Source organism: Ahaetulla prasina, chromosome 3 (genome assembly GCF_028640845.1).
Source record: "Ahaetulla prasina isolate Xishuangbanna chromosome 3, ASM2864084v1, whole genome shotgun sequence".
Taxonomy (NCBI): domain Eukaryota; kingdom Metazoa; phylum Chordata; class Lepidosauria; order Squamata; family Colubridae; genus Ahaetulla; species Ahaetulla prasina.
Window position 1 is genome coordinate 225,239,751 of NC_080541.1, and position 14,826 is coordinate 225,254,576.

At 41.1% G+C, this 14,826-nt stretch overlaps 1 protein-coding gene across 3 annotated transcripts in view; it reads right to left on the bottom strand.

The window, feature by feature from the left end:
* The window catches only part of DNAJC5 (DnaJ heat shock protein family (Hsp40) member C5), an 83,493-nt gene that overhangs the window by 54,100 nt on the left and 14,567 nt on the right, over positions 1-14,826 (bottom strand). For all 3 annotated transcript variants that reach the window (XR_009154553.1, XR_009154554.1, XM_058178042.1), the window contains exon 2: positions 2,194-2,285. The gene's annotated coding sequence lies outside the window, so the exon portion shown is untranslated. The remainder of the gene's footprint in view (positions 1-2,193; positions 2,286-14,826) is intronic.

Here is a 14,826-nt window from a genome sequence, read left to right on the forward strand (position 1 = left end):
TATTCTAAACTTCTAAATATTATCACCTCATTATCAGTTACATTTAATTGGGCATATCTGAGGGATAAAATGGCAAAAGATCAGATTATACTTCAGTATTCAATTTTAAAGGTAATAACGTATTTAGGTTTCCTCACCTGACAAATCTAACCATTACGTTTTATGGAATGGCGAAACCACTGATGTTTCAAATAATAGGAAAAACAGAAGTTTTAGTCTAGATTCTGCAAACAAGCCCTATGCATAATTTATGCATTCTATGGAGATTGCATCAGCAATGACTGTTTTTTACACACTTCGTTGATTATTTTTAATTTTAAAGATTTTTTAACCTTTAAAATTTAAAAATAAATTATACATATTTAACTGATTTTCTTCAGCCATGTTGCTACTGCTCGGTTATAAATGATATCTTTGGAGCAGTCAAAATACATTTCCTTCCCAGGGATTTTAAATTGTGGGAATGAATATATTGATTTGTTCATTTGTTGATTACATTTATACAGCGCCCATTTTGAAGTTTGTGGCAACTCTGGGCAGCTTACAATGTAATAAACACATATACAGTAGTGGCCAAAATTGTGGAAGCCTTTTGGGAAAAGTATATTTTCTAAAACTAGCTAATAACACCACTTTTTTTTTTAGTAGTAGCATAAAATTATATATCAACGGAAAGATAATTTAATCAAGAATGCAATGCGATAACTTTCATGAAGGATTTGCTATTAGAATAGCAGTTACAATATAAAGTCGGCTCCACAGATTTTCAATTGGGTTAAGGGCTGGGCTATTCCCAGGCCATTCCAGCAGTGGAATAGGATTAGCTTGAAACTCCAAAAAAAAAGTAGTGTTATTAGCCATCAAACCTAAAAAATGTACTTTTCTCAAAAGGTTTTCACAATTTTGGCCACTACTGTAGATATAAAAATTATTATAAATATAAAAACAGATGACAATTACAGAAGATTAAGAGCAGTCTAAAGAAATCCCAGGTTTGGAGCAGAGCAGCGATGGTGCCTTCACTGCTCCTGCACCAACCACCTCTAGCCTCCAGCTTCTTTTTCAGGGCCCTGTGCCAACCGGCCTGGCCAGGTTTTAAGGCTTTTCCTTAAGGCTGGAAGGGAGGAGGTGGATCTCACCTCCAGTGGCAAGATGTTCCAAAGGGTGGGGACTCAGGCAGAAAAGCCTCTTCTGGACCCCACCAGCTGAAATTCCTTGGCTGAGGATCTACTACTGGGACAGTAGACTTTTTCTGCCAGAACTAATGGGGTGGGTTGACCTTTCTATCAACAAACAGCAGCAGAAAAACCAAATGATTCATATGGAATTTTAAAAAAAACAACACACCACTCTACTAATATGACCGAAAACAAATTATTGACTTAGACCAGTATTCATGCAGGTTCATTTGCCCTATTTAAATTAAGAACAATACTTGCAATCTTACATGTTTTAAACTTCATGTATGAATGGAGTCTGGTGGCATCTTTTTTTTTAGTCTAATAATTTTTTATGAAAACCATAAATTTAGAGCTTCAGATCATTTCATCAGATGCAAGTGAGAACTGAGCTACAGCTCACTAAAGCTTATGCCTTTTAGTAAAAATCTATTAGCCAGAAAAAAGGCTACCATAGACTAACATGGCTCTCCTTCTACAATGCCTAGGTAGGGCTAATATCTTTTTTAAAAAACAACCCGTTTAATCGTTATGCAGTCTTTTTGACTACAAACTCTTCTTCAGCACAATATAATAACTCATACATGTTTACTTTAAAACACTAAACCATTGATTGTTAGATTTGTCACCCAGCATCAGGCCACTGCAATGCAAAAGATCAGGAATAATTGTGTCAATACTTGCTAAATGAATAATGCTGTAGTTATTTGTCTTTGCACCCTGGTGTAGGGTGGTGCTTTTCTTTTATTTATTCTTTTACATTTTATACCGCCTTCATTTTTTTAAATAAATAACTCAAGGCAGCAAATATAGCTAATACTCCTCCTCTCTTTGATTAAAGTACCAGTTTTGGCAACAGATGATATTCTGACCCTTTGCTTCTATCGTCAGCTATGCTGCGGACTCTCAGCCAGGTGCATTTAAAGAAGCAAAGCCACGCATTCGGTTTCTGCTGTATCATCTGCCTGCGTCTTATTTGCAAGCCCTGAAAAAAGATAAAAGAACTCTCACTTACTGAAACAATGCCGTCCTTGTGAAACGAAGCCAAACAGATCCCGGTTGCAGATCCTGGAGTTAAATCTTCGTAGATATGTGACCAAGATTCTCCTAAGGACCGAACGAAAGGGAATTGTGATCTATTAGATTTCTGACCATTCCAAATGTTTGTCACAGTGCTAAACTATTTTGTGCTTAAAAAGAAAATACAGAAATGCAACTAATGCCGTCAACGTATGGAAACTGGAAGAGGAACTGGGATTCCACTGAGACGGTATAAAGATCAAAGATGTAACGCTCGTAAACCTATTTTATGATGAAATTTAGAAAGTGGTAGTTTCAGGTAGCTGAATGTGCTTAGCACAGGATTGGCAGACAGTTTGGCCTTTTCCTGGACCAACAATTCCTGCTCATGGTCACTCATGCCCTAGTCACCTCCGTCTTGACTATTGCAACATGCTCTACATGGGGCTGTCCCTGAAAAGCAACTGGAAGCTCCAGTTGGTGCAAAATGCAGCGGCCCGCGTGATTTTGTGCAGACCTTGGTGTGCACATGTTGTCACCTCTCCCGCGGGAGCTGCAAGGGTTACCGATTTGCTTCCAGCTGCAATTCAAGATGCTGGTTGTCACCTTTAAAGCCCTTCATGGATTGGGACCAGGTTGTCTGAGGGACTTGCCAATTCACGTCTACCTGACCTACTGGAGGGGGAGGTAAGGAATGTTGTGGGTCCCATCCCCTAAGGAGATACATCTGGTGGAACCCAGAAGAAGGCCCTTCCTCTGAAGTATCATCCCCCTGGAGATTAGATTCTAACACTCTTTTGGAAGGCCCTGAAGACATGGTTTTGCTAGTGAGCCTGGGGAGCCCAGAGTGGGATGGAGCCCATCAAATGACTAGTATGAATGTGTGTTGTCACCAGGGTGGGATGGGGGGTATTTTATTCTTTTTCTTTTTATTCTTTTATTTCTTTTATCAGGTGTTTTTATGTCTTTATAAGCCACCTTGAGTCGCCACGTGTATAAATTTTCTAAAAAAATAAAATCGTGAAGTAAAAAATAAAACAAAATAATAAAATAAAAAATAAAACAAAACAAAATAAAATAAAATATAATAAAAATAAAAATAAAAAATAAAATAAAATAAAAATAAATGTGAACAGTGCCAGGAATATGGACAGCTCCCTCTGGGTTGACCAAGTAAACATGGAATGAGATGACAATGAGTTAATCAAATTACTAGCATATTTTCATCCTATAAGAAAGTACAGATTAAAAAGAAACAACACTAAGATATGTTTAAGGCACAAACCAGGGAAATTAATGGATAAATAAAAGGGTTCCCACTAAGGCTTTCTTTAGTGCATTGATAGCAGTGTAGAATGAAAAGCAGTCCTCAGTTGACTGTTTAGTATTTTTGTGAGCGTCAACACCTCTGCCCACATCTCTATAAAGTGCCTTTTGCACAATGGACTTCCCCCATTGTCTTTGCTGGTCAGAAGGTCGCAAAAGGTGCAACAGCAATAGCCCTTAGACTTATATACCGCTTCACGGTGCTTTCCAGCCCTCTCTAAGCGATTTAGAGTCAGCGTATTGCCCCCAACAATCTGGGTCCTCATTTTACCCACCTCGGAAGGATGGAAGACTGAGTCAACCTTGAGCCTGGTGAGATTTGAACTGCCAAATTGCAGGCAGCCGGCAGTCAGCAGAGGTAGCATGCAGTACTGCACTCTAACTACTGTGCCACCGTGACAAGGAGGGGATCACATGAGCCCAGGACACTGTAACCATCATAAATATGAGTCAATTGACAAAGGTCTGAATTCTGATCACATGACCATGGGGATGCTGCAACGGTCATAAGTGTGCAGAATGGTCACAAGTCCCTTTTTTCTCTGCCATTGTAACTTTGAACGGTCACTAAATACACTGTTGTAAGTTGAGGACTACCTGTTTAAGTGACTCAAAAATGATTTTACCACCCCCAGTACTCTGGAAATATTTCAACCTGGAGCTCTGAATCACACCTGAAACTGCTGCTCTTACTTAATCTCTCAAGTACAGGTAGTCCTCAATTTACAACCGTTTATTCAGTAACTGTTCAAAGTTGCAACGGCACTGAAAAAAGTGACTTATAACGGTTTTCCACACTTACGACCACCGCAACATCCCTGCGGTCATGTGATCAAAACACAGGCGCTTGGCCACTGACTCGTATTTATGACAGTTGCAGTGTCCCGGGGTCCTTCTGACAAGCAAAGTCAATGGGGAAACCAGATTCACTTCGTATGTTACGAAATTAACAACTTGTAGCAATTCACTTAAATGTGGCAAGAGACGTCGTAAAATGAGGCAAAGCTCACTTAACAACATAAATTTGGGGCTCGATTGAGGTTGTAAATCAAGGACTACCTAGAAGTGCCATGGAGCAGAGGTCTCCAACCTTAGCAACTTTCAGCCTGGCGGACTTCAACTCCCAGAATCCCCCAGCCAGCTTTGCTGGCTGGGGATTCTGGGAGTTGAAGTCCGCCAGGCTGAAAGTTGCTAAGGTTGGAGACCTCTGCCATGGAGGTAGAAGAGAACCCACAACAGCAAGCAATAGGATGGATGTTCCAAATCAGTCATGTTGTATTTGTGATCCTATACACTAGGGGTCTCCAACTTTGGCAACTTTAAGACTTCTGGACTTCAACTCCCAGAGTTCCTCAGCCAGCTTTGCTGGCTGAGGGATTCTGGGAGTTGAAGTCCACAAGTCTTAAAGTTGCCAAGGTTGGAGACCCCTGCTATACACTGTTCAAGTCTCTACTTTTTGGCAGGGGGATTATTAAATGAGGAAGCAGCAGCCATATCCATTTTACTTAATGTTTCTTTCATGCTGTTTCATTAGCATAAAGTTCACCATTCTGTAAATCGAACACGGGGAGGTCAACCCGAGCGGCAGGCATGAAATGTGGGTTTAAGAGCCCACTGTGAAAAAAAACATGGGAGCCCAGAATCCTTTAACTCAGTTTCGTAAAGAAATGGATAAGCTTCTCAAAGTGACAGCAATTCTATCTATCAGAATTATCTGATCTATCTATCTATCTATCTATCTATCAGAATTACGGATTTTTTTTTAACCATTTACAATCCCTATTGATTTGACTTAAAATGCAGGAAATTGTCTATAATTAGCTCTGCTGAACATAGTAGCCCAAATATCATTGCTTTAATAGGCTTAGAGGATTAAAATTCAGCTATTTAAATCTAATTGACCAGTGTCTTGTAAAGATTTGTGACCTTGTGGTCTAAGCAAAGGTCTCATGTAAATACAGGACACAACTAGGTATGAATTTAGGGGTCAAAACACTTTGGTTCACTTATGTTTATCTGCCACTAATGCCTCTTGGATAATACTATATTTCCAAGCTCCGTCAAGGAAAGTAACGAAGCCTATTTTCTGACTCTTTTAAAGCCAAATGAATTCTGTGTTCTCTTCTTAAAGTCTTTTTAACTAGGATGCAATCTAAGATTTCAAACCTGCAAATCGTATCTTTCTGCTACTAAACATTCTTCTCCAATCCTCTATCCTTGGCGGAAAAGAATACTGCTTTTCTTTTCAAAGAGACAAATATCAAAGCAAATTCTCTACAGACCTGAAAACTTAAAAGGAATTCCTGCAAAAATTCCAGTCTAGTCAGGCATAATATAGTAATTCCTTCCTCACTGAAGTTTTCAAGAAAAGATTGGGCAACCAGTTTATTTATTTATTTATTTATTTATTTATTTATTTATTTAATTTGATTTTTATACCGCCCTTCTCCCGAAGGACTCAGTTGACCAGCCAGGATGGTATAAGGCCGTGATGGCGAATCTACGGCATGTGTACCATGGGTGGCACGCAGAGCCCTCTCTGCGGGCATGCCAGCCTTCGCACCAGCCCAACTCCACTGGGCATGCGTGCGCACCTCCCGCCGGCCAGCTAGACTTCAGGTCTCTGCCGCGCACGTGCAGGAGGTGGAACACATGTGGGACGTACGCGTATGTGTGGGATGGGGGGGGTGCATGCATGGGGGGGTGCAGGTTGGTGCAGGAAAATTTCTGGGCCCAAAACAGGCTGGGGGGGGGCCTTATGTGCCTTCCCCATGCCCCACTTTGCCTTCCAGGTTGGTGCAGGAAACTTTTCAGGCCTAAAATGGAGTGCGGGGCTCGCACTCGGTTCCGGCTTCCAGGTTCGTGCAGGAGCCTTTCCAGGCCCAAAACGGGGCGCCTGTGCCCCGTTTTGAACCTGGAAAGCCTCCTGCACCAACCTAGAAGCCAAAATAAAGCGCAGGGGGGCGGGGCGCATGCGTAGGGGGGCGCTCGCATTGCATTTTGGGGGTCCTGGCATACGCACATACATTTGTGCTCGCATGCGCACACTTTGGGCACTCAGCACCAAAAAGGTTAACCCTTACTGGTATAAGGTCTCCTTACCTTGAGCAGGGGGTTGGACTAGACGACCTCTAAGGTCCCTTCCAGCCCTATGATTCTACACCTAAGAACTGCGATTGACAAAGACCGGCACACTGGACTTGTGAGCTAGACCACTCCCCTAAACAACCAAGCAAAGCTCAGGATGAGAGACAAGATGGAGGACTTCCAGATGTTGCAGCCAGATACACCATCTGGGAACAGCCTGGCAAAGTATTAACTGCACGCAACAATAGGCTTAACAAGCAGGATAAGTGGCATAAAAACATTAATGCTTCAAGTGGGCTATGTGTGATAGGGTGACATGATAGTGTTCCAATATATGAGGGGCTGTCACAAAGAAGAGAGGATCAACCGGGGTGAAATCCAGTAGGTTCTGACAGGTTCTGGAGAACTGGTAACGGAAATTTTGAGTAGTTTGGAGAACCGGTAGAGGAAATTTTGAGTAGTTCGGAGAACCGGTGGAGGAAATTTTGAGTAGTTCGGAGAACCGGTAAATACCACCTCCAGCTGGCCCCAGAGTGGGGAGGGAATGGGGATTTTGCAATATCCTTCCCCTGGCACAACCACCAAACCACGCCCAACAAGCCACACCTACAGAACCGGTAGTAAAAAAAATTGGATGTCACCACTGGGGTCAACCTATTCTCCAAAGCACCTGAGGGCAGGACAGGAAGCATTCTTTAGCACTAGGCAATTTCTACAAGACTGGCACTCTGACAAATTAGCCATCAATATCAACAGACATAAACAATATCATAGAAAGACCTTGCACATGGATTAAGGAACAAACGAAAGTATATGATGCCATCAAGAGAGCAAAAGAACTGAAATGGAAAAGGGGTCGGCTATATAGCAAGAAGAACCGAGGGCAGGTGGATCCAGAAAGTCACAGAAGAAAGAGATCCCACTGGATCAAAAGCATCCATGAAAGAGACCTACAACATGATCAATCGGCGACATTGGCGAGTATGGCTGCCCCAATTGGCAAAAGAAAGCTCAGGACCGTATTGGTTGGAAACATGTGGAAGAGGCCTTCATCTTGCAATGGATAGAGAATGGCTGGAATGATGATGATGATGATGAATCTATAGACTGTGCAAAAGAGACAATCAACCAGCCCAAAAGAGAAAAAGATTCCAGCATCTCTCCATCAGCAATCAGCAGCCAGATGAGCATAGATTAACTCCAAAATTAACATCAGACCAACGATCAAGTAAACAACACCCCAATCAAGAAACTGCCAAAGAAGAGCCCAACCAAAGAATCTCTAAGACCATCCCCATCAACAATGACAGAGCAAGGCACCATACTATAAACTGACAGCAAACCTCACTTCTTACCAACACTGATAACGTTACCTAGTTGAGCCATGAAACGTCGGCCAGCTAAGAGAGCATCAAGGATCAAAGATCCTTCTTTCCTAAGGTCTATCCAAGATAACAAATCTCTTCACCGATGGTGAGAAGAATGCAGCCAACAACTGCATTCTTATCTCCCAATTCTTGATCAAGTCCATTTATACATCTTTGTTTTCTGGACCAGTTTTAAGATGTTGGTTTTGTTCTCCGAAGGACCGCCCACCTTCTTCATGATTCCTAGTACATTCCCTCTGGAAGGACTCAGAGGGTCTTTGAAATAAGGATTGTTTGGGAAATTCATCCTCATTAATCTAATTCTACAAAATCCTTGCCTTGGGAGAGCTGTAATTTACAGCACATGAAGACATTTATGAAGACATAAAATTTGCTTTTTATTTCCAGCTGCTAATTAATTTTTTTACCCTAAGCTTTTGAACAACAGCCAAATATTAATTCTCACCTGTAGGCAGAGGATTATGGAGGACCTCAACTGTGTTTCTCGTGAAGCTGCCAAGAACAAATCTTTAGAAAGATACTTAAAATCTTACAAGATCCACCAAAGCTTTAAATATTTTGGTTTCTCATTCAAAACCTTACAAGATTTGGGATGGGAGTATTAAACTACTGAGTGATCTCATACTGTTTGGACTATTTGTTTCTTAAAAATAGCTTTAGTTTTTATCTGAATGTTTTTGGCTGCAAACTAAAGAAAGCTCTTTCCTTTTTGTAAAAAGCTCAGAGAAGCCAGATGTTACTGATCCACGTAAAGCAAGGCTGGTCCAACCTTAGCGACTTTAAGACTTGTGGACTTCAACTCCCAGAATTCCCGAGCCAGCATGGTCTTGTGGGGAAGTCTACCAGTCTTAAGGTTAAGTAAGTAGTCTTACTTAAGTAAGTCTCAGTCTTAAGTAGTCAAGGTTAGACATCCCTGGCAAAAGGAAAAGATTGGGAATTGCTGACCTAGCAGCTTTTATTTCATTTTCAACTTAGGGGAAATTTTTAAATCTTAAATAAAGAGAAGTGCTGCTATCAGTTCAAGGATTGACAAGCTTTTCAAATATTACCAGAGGGAAAATATTGTCAGATGTTAAAATTTTCAGAGTATCTACCGGTATGTTCCCAAACTGTGTTGCTTTTCTTTTTCTGTCCCTTTACATCTTTTGCTTCTTTGACTTACGTACTTGTAATTCTTTAAATAGTCCACATTTACTGATCACCTGTTTGGCAACGGTACAAATTAGCAATGTTCTGCCACCACAATCATGTGAACGGAATCTGGGCATTTGGCAACCAACTTAAACTGACAAGGGTTGTCGCATCCTGTAGTCGTGCAATCGCTGTTTGTGACCGTCCCTGCTGGTTTCCCAAGAAGAAAGTCAATAGGGGACTTTTTGCAAGTCCCTCTGGTAAGTCTGTGTTTCCTGCGCTTGCACCAAGCTATCCTTCCCCCCCACCACCCCTGCATTCGTGCCCTGCCATCCCATCCATCCCTGCACCAGAGCTCCCAAACCCTTAACTCACAACTGGCTGTGTTCACTCTCTGCTGCAGCCTCCGTCCATCAATCTTCTTTGCCTTGCACTGCACCATCCAGCCCCCAGCCTTCCTGCATTTACATCCTCCCTCACCATCCATTGACCTTCTGGCCTTCTGGTGCCACCTTCACTAGGACTCACCCAATTCACATGTGGCTTGAGGGCCTCCCCCCCACCTCACTGCAACATCCCCCTCACTTTCTGCTTAGCAACAAAGTCTGCTAAGATTGTTGCCACATGATGTAGTCCTGTGATATCACCCTTTACAACAGCCTCGATTAACGATGGCAATCCTTGTCCCTTGACTGCTGTCATAAATTGAGGACTACGCAGTCCTCAATTTCCCTTCTCTACAATAAGAACACGTCCGGACTGAAGCTAAGATATCAAAGTGTGTAAAAAAAATGCCTTTCTCATAAATACAATAAAAATGAACCTCTGTGTTGTAAATTTACATTGGAGTACTTACTATGGCTTTCCAAAAATATTTTTTTACAATTTAGCTTCCTCTCCAATGAGGTGCCTTCAAGGAGTATTTGTACCACAATGCCCAGAATTATCCAGCCAGAAAAACTGAGGTCCAATTATACTATTCTATCAACTGTTTCCCAGAATTTTCACTCTATTCCACAAAACCTAGTTTGTATCCTCCCCCCACCATCAGAAAGCAAGCCAGCATTCTGGGCCTGCAGTGAGCACTCAATTCCCCCCCAGACTGTCTTGGGGTTTTCCTTGGCATCTATTTAAATTCTTTTTAAGTCATATTAATTTTGACATTTTGCTCTGCAGACAAACACCCTCAAAGACCCACCTAACTTTGCTCTTTTATACAGTATATAAGCTATAAAATTTGAAAATGGCTACCTTTCTTTCCTTTTTCTGCATATGGTATACGCTCATTTAAAACACATACAGTATAATAATAGATGTGATATTGCAAACCGCAGAGGATCATAACCAAATGCATGTTGCATCCACAAAATTAGGCAATGTATTTTACACAACAGGAAAATAACTGCCCAAAAAGATACATGTGATTAACACACAAAATTTAAAAATCTTTTGTAATACAACATCCAAGACAAAAGCGCCATTAAACCCAAGAACATTAACACGTACTGTGTTATCAACTGTCCATTTTAAATCATCAGCAACCACTAACTCACAGGCTAATAGGTCGAGGACTACAGGTAGTCCTCGACTTATGACTAAAATTGAGCCCCAAATTTCTGTTGCTAAGTGAGACAATTGTTAAGTGAGTTTTGCCCCATTTTACGAATTTTCTTGCCACATTTGTTAAGTGAACCCCTGCAATTATTAAATCAGTAATATGGTGAACTGGGATTCCCCACTGCTTTTGTTTGTCAAAAGATCGCAAAAGGGGATCACATGATCCCGGGGACACTGCAACCGTTATAAATATGAACTAACTATGAACTAGACCTGGATGACTGAGAATCTCCATAAATATGAGCCAGTTGCCAAGCAGCTGAATTTTGATCACATGACCATGGGGGGGGGGTTACAACAGTTATATGTGTAAAAAATGGTCATAAGCCACTTTTTTCAGTGTCTTCGTAACTTTGAACAGTCACTAAATGAACTGTTGTAAGTCAAGGACTACCTATATTTTATGGAAAAACAGCAGTTTTTGAACAGTACCAGCCTCTATTTTAATTAATGACTTTTTGTAAAAAAAAAAACCTTCAGCACTCTGATTGCAAAATAATTAAATGGCCCCTCCATAACTACTTGTGCTCTGGAGAGCTTTCTTACTAAAATTCACTGCTTGTTTTTCATGAGGCTGCAAAAAAAAATATTGGCAGTTTTTAACTACAGTGCCACAAATCAGCAGAACTGATGCAGCTCAAGAAAAGAATGACTAAATGCAACTCCTTGCTCCTCTGTAAAATCCCAATTAAAACAACACCATCTCTTTGGGTCACTGGGTCCTGCTTTTGACTGCTGTTAAGGAACATTTTTCTGCCTTCCTTAAATCCATTATTCTGGGTCCTGCCCTCTGGCACAGAATTATTATTATTTTTTTGTCTTCTGGATGACATGCCCACAAAAGGTTCGTCAAGAGGCTATCATCCCTCCTCAGCCTTCTCTTCCGAAAGCAAAAGTCAACTCCTTCCTTCTGTTGACACAGGACTGAAATTTCTACACCCGTGATCACCTCTGAATCCGTTTCAATTCCACAGAATGCATGTTAAAAATTTAAGGTGCAATGTGACTAAAACATGAAATAAACTACTGGATTAACTACTTCTCATGGTTTGGAAAATAAACGTTAACTTTTACTTCTGTTCTACCCCCACCCCCACCCCCCACAAAAAACTGCTGACTCAGATTCAGTTTGTAATCAACTACCTGTATTATTGCAGGATCCTTTTCACAGATTGTACTGCCAAACCAAACAGCCCCATTTTGTATCTGTGCATTCAATGTGTTTTGTAAGCATTTAGCTCTAATTCTCTGTAAATTTAATTGTGTTATTTCCACCCCACTAATCTAGGCTATTAAGAATCATTTTGAATGTTATTTCTGTTTGCAGAGCATTACCCGATCACCATTTCCCCCCCCCCAAAAGTGCATACTTTTCATTTTATGATAGACTCTTAAAATATTTCCAGGTGTTGAGGTCAATATCTACCTACCTTTGCGAGGCAGATAGGCAGTTTTAAAAATTCAATCAATAAAAATAAAAACAGCTATGCTTGGTTTTGGGAGGTGTCATTCACATCTTCTCAATGATTGGGTAGGAGGAACCAACAATAGCATTTTTATTATTTCCTGTGCTCCGCCTTTTTTTTTTTTAACTCAAAATGCTCTACCTGCACCACTTCTGAAGATACTGCAATACCTGTCCTCTTCCAATAATCTGCTAAACCATTGTCCAGGATTGCCCAGACCTTCAGATAATTCCTTCAGGGCCCTCAGATATAATTCATCTGTTTCTTGAAGAAGAACGAATATAAATATAGAACTAAGAAGAAATTTCCTGACAGTTAAGACAATTGATCAGTGCAATGGCTTGGCTCCAGAAGTTGCGGGTGCTGCATCACTGGAGGCTTTTACGAAGAAAAAGGACAGCCATTTGTCGGAAATGGTATAGGAACTCCTGCTTAAGCAGTGGGTTGGACTAGAAGACCTCCAAGGTCCCTTCCAACTCTGTTATTCTATTATAATTGAAGCTGATTAGTTCTGCCTACAGTATTCTTTCTCAGCATCTTGCCATTTTCATTCAGCAGCTGATTAACCACTTTTTTTCCTCTTCTTTTTATTTTGAAAATATCTGAATGAGTCCTTCTTTGTATTCTTAGCATCTTTCACCAACTTCAACTCATTCTGAGTTTCAGCTTTTCTGAGTTTAGGATGGTCTCCAATTTTGAGCTAACTGATTCTTTTTTCTTGGCGAGTTGTTCCTCTTTCTACTTCCTGTACATGTTGTCTTTTTTCTCAGTTCCTTAGTCCCACAAGCTTATGCTCTATGTTCTCTATCTTGCTGGAATTTTGTGGTAGCCATATTCTGAGCGTTTATTTTTCTTTGGACCATCGAACCAGCCTTTTCTTCTCTATAGTGCCTTCCTACAATGAAATCACAATCATCATTCCTCTGAGCTTATAAAAATCTATTTTCATGCACTCAACTACACCCAACTTTAGTTTCCCTTACCCTCAAGAACAGAGGACTTCAAACTTGGCAGCTTTTAGACTTGTGGACTTCAACTCCCAGAATTCCCTAGCCAGCTATGCTATGCTGGCTGGAGAATTCTGGGAGTTGAAGTCCACAAGTCTTAAAGCTGCCAAGTTTGAAGATGTCTGCTCAAGAACAGCAGCATTACACGATTACTTTCCCCCAACTGTTCCTGCTACTTCCATTTCATCAATTAAGTTTTATCTGTCAGCTGGCATTAAATAAGATAGCTGGGTTTTTTTCTACCTTCTGCCATTCTCTGACTGACAAAGTCAGCAAAGCAGTTCAGGAACAGCCACAAAGGACCAAACTTTGTCTTCAGCTCAAAAGAATAACACTACAACTTCATGCTCTCTTCGAAGATCTCTATTTTGGGTTTGGAAGGGGTCCTTCACATTTTTTCAATGATGGGGGGGGGGGGAGGAGAAAACAACAATAGTATTTTTATTATTTTCTCCTCTCCACTTATTTTAACTCAGATTCTTTACTGCCAACTCCATTTTCTTGTCTTTATGAGCAAGGATATTTTCAATCTGTAATGCAACTGTGCAATTCTTCTTCACTTTCTATTATTTAACTGAACTCATATACATTAAAAGATTTCAGAACAAACACAATGGATTATCTATTATCTATTTTTATTATATTATAGACAATGGAATGTGCAGTCTAATGAAAAGAAGGACTGGGTGATAATATTTGAGGGGCTGCCAAAAAGAAGAGAGGGCCAACCTATTCTCCAAAGCACCTGAAGGCAGGACAAGAAGCAACAGGTGATCATTAAAGAGGGAAGCAATCTGGAACTAAGGAGAAATTTCCTGACAGTGAGAACAATTAATCAGTGGAGTAGTTGCCTCCAGAGGTTGTGGGTGCTCCAACACTCAAGGTTTTCAAGAAGAGACTGGACAGCCACTTTTCTAAAATGGTATAGGGCTCTGATGGTGAACTTATGGCACGCGTGCCAGAGGTGTCACCCAGAGCTCTCTCTGTGGGTACACGTGTCGATGCCAGCTAATCTTCGCGCGAAGACCAGCTGGCTGGCGCATGCGCAGAACAGAACCCAGAAAAGAGCAGCTGTCTGGTGTGCATACGCGCAATGGAACCTGGAAGAGCAATTGGCCATCATGCGCATGTGCACCGGCCAGCTGCTCTCTTCTGGATTCTTGCCCTCCGGTGCACATGCATGTGCATGTGCTCCAGTTTCAGCACTTGGTGCCGAAAAAGGTTAGCCAGCCGTCACTGGTATAGGGTCTCCTCCTTGAGGGGAGGGGTTGAACTAAAAGACCTCCAAGGCCCCTTCCAACTCTGTTATTCTCACTTTAGCACATTGCAACTGTTTATTGATATAGTAACCTGTAATATCTCACATTTACATAACAAGCTTGTCTTCCCTTCCACCTCAGCTCAATTTACAATAAATCCCAATTCAACCCAGCCACTCTATGCATCTGATGAAGTGAGCTATGACTCACAAAAGCCTATGCCTTTTAATACATTTCGTTAATAGGGAAATGTATCCCCCGACTCCTTTAATTACTTTTGTTTCTTCAGCCGTTAACATTCCAGTTATAGAAGAGATTCCCTCAGGTTTCTGTTGTACTTATTAAAT